The sequence below is a fragment of the Salmo salar genome, chromosome ssa19 (genome assembly GCF_905237065.1).
Source record: "Salmo salar chromosome ssa19, Ssal_v3.1, whole genome shotgun sequence".
Taxonomy (NCBI): Eukaryota; Metazoa; Chordata; class Actinopteri; order Salmoniformes; family Salmonidae; genus Salmo; species Salmo salar.
In genome coordinates this window covers 62,716,511-62,718,449 of record NC_059460.1, presented here as the reverse complement: position 1 = coordinate 62,718,449, position 1,939 = coordinate 62,716,511, and positions in this window count along the sequence as shown.

Sequence of the window (1,939 nt, the reverse complement as noted above, 5' to 3'; positions counted from 1 at the left end):
CATACAGGCACGTGGAGGCCACCCACACTACTGAGCCTCATTTTGACTTGTTTTAAGGACATTACATCAAAGTTGGATCAGCCTGTAGTGTGGTTTTCCACTTTAATTTTGAGTGTGACTCCAAATCCAGACCTCCATGGGTTGATAAATTGGATTTCCATTGATTATTTTTGTGTGATTTTGTTGTCAGCACATTCGACTATGTAAAGAAAAAAGTATTTAATAAGATTATTTATTTCATTCAGATCTAGGATGTGTTGTTTGAGTGTTCCCTTTATTTTTTTGAGCAGTATATATATAAATATATATATATATATATATATAAATAATTACACACGCACACAATTATTAATTTTTAAATGGTCAGGAACCCCTATCGAATCGGCTCTTAGCACCGTTGTGACCAAACTACGCATGAAAGGACCATTGATTAAGTTATTTTCGCTTATGCCCAGAGCCGCTAACCATGTGTATGTGACAAATAAATTTGATTTTGATTTGACCAAAGGTTCTCCCCACTCTCTTTACACCATGTGGGTTGTGTGTTATAATTTTAAGCAGTGAAGTCTAGAACTTGGGCCTTTAGGACTGTTCCTGGTGCCATCTTATCAGATAGTTCAGGTGGCTTTTGCAATTGGTTAAAGGGAATGCCATTTTCTCCTACACCCCTCTTCCCACTGCCAGTGGGGAGAAATAAAGCAAAACCAAAGGTGGGATAAGATAAAGACTAGTGAAAATCACTACAAAAATTAGGTAAATTATAGTTAGGCCTTTAACAACATCAGCTGTCTGAGCAGCTTACCGATCACTGTACCTGTACACAGCCAATCTGTAAATGGCACACCCAACTACCTCATCCCCATTTTATTACTTACCCTCTTGCTCTTTTGCACCCCAGTATCTCTACTTGCACATCATCATCTGCACATCACTCCAGTTTTAATGCTAAATTGTAATTATTTTCGCCTCTAGGGCCTATTTATTGCCTACCTCCCTACATTTGCACACAGTGTACATAGAGTTTTCTATTTTTCTTTTCTTTTGTGTGTTATTGACTGTATGTTTGTTTATGTGTAACTCTGTGTTGTTTTTGTCGCAATGCTTTGCTTTATCTTGGCCAGGTCGGAGTTGTAAATGGCCAACCTGGTAAAATAAAGGTGAAATAAAATATAAAAAAATTAATCAGAACAGCAAACATGAACACATCAGTGGGATACATGGTTGCAGTAACTGTCAAGCTGAGAACATACGCAAAACTGGTACGAAAAAGAACATGGAACATGAAGCTTTAGGATAAAGATGATTTCTTAGAGGGGAAAAATGTAGTACCCTGTAATGGGGATTGTAAAGGGTTTACATTAGATAGTTAATAGTTTGACATTAAGTCCTAATTCATATTAATTGATATTTAACTGTCTAACTACTTATTTACTTAACTACTCATTTACACCTTTAAAGGGCACCTTAATGTAAAGTATTACCAAAACATAAGACATGGGAAAAAAAGATGTCCCTCTCCTCCAACATTCTCCTCTAAAGGGTTTTGAGGAGGAGAGGAGAGAGAGCAGAAGAGGATATGCAATTGAGATTCTCCCTATTATGCCAGGTCACTTACCAGTCAGTACCGATGTTAGCGTCTGCTTTGAATTGAGAGCATTGATAGAGCATTTTAAAATATGATTTTAAAGAATAATCATATCCAGGAAGATTTTAAAGAATTACAATAGAACATATGATGGTTCAAATTACACAAACATTGATATTTCCATTATTTTGCTCCCGTAGCCCCCCTGTAATTCAAATCTCGCAATATAATTATCAATCCAAAAATCTAAATGTGAGTTCTTGCCTGTCTTTACTGTGGTTCAAACCCTTACAAAAATAAGTGTTGACGTGTTGAGGACTTCACTATCACAATCAAGTCCAGTCTGCACAGGCA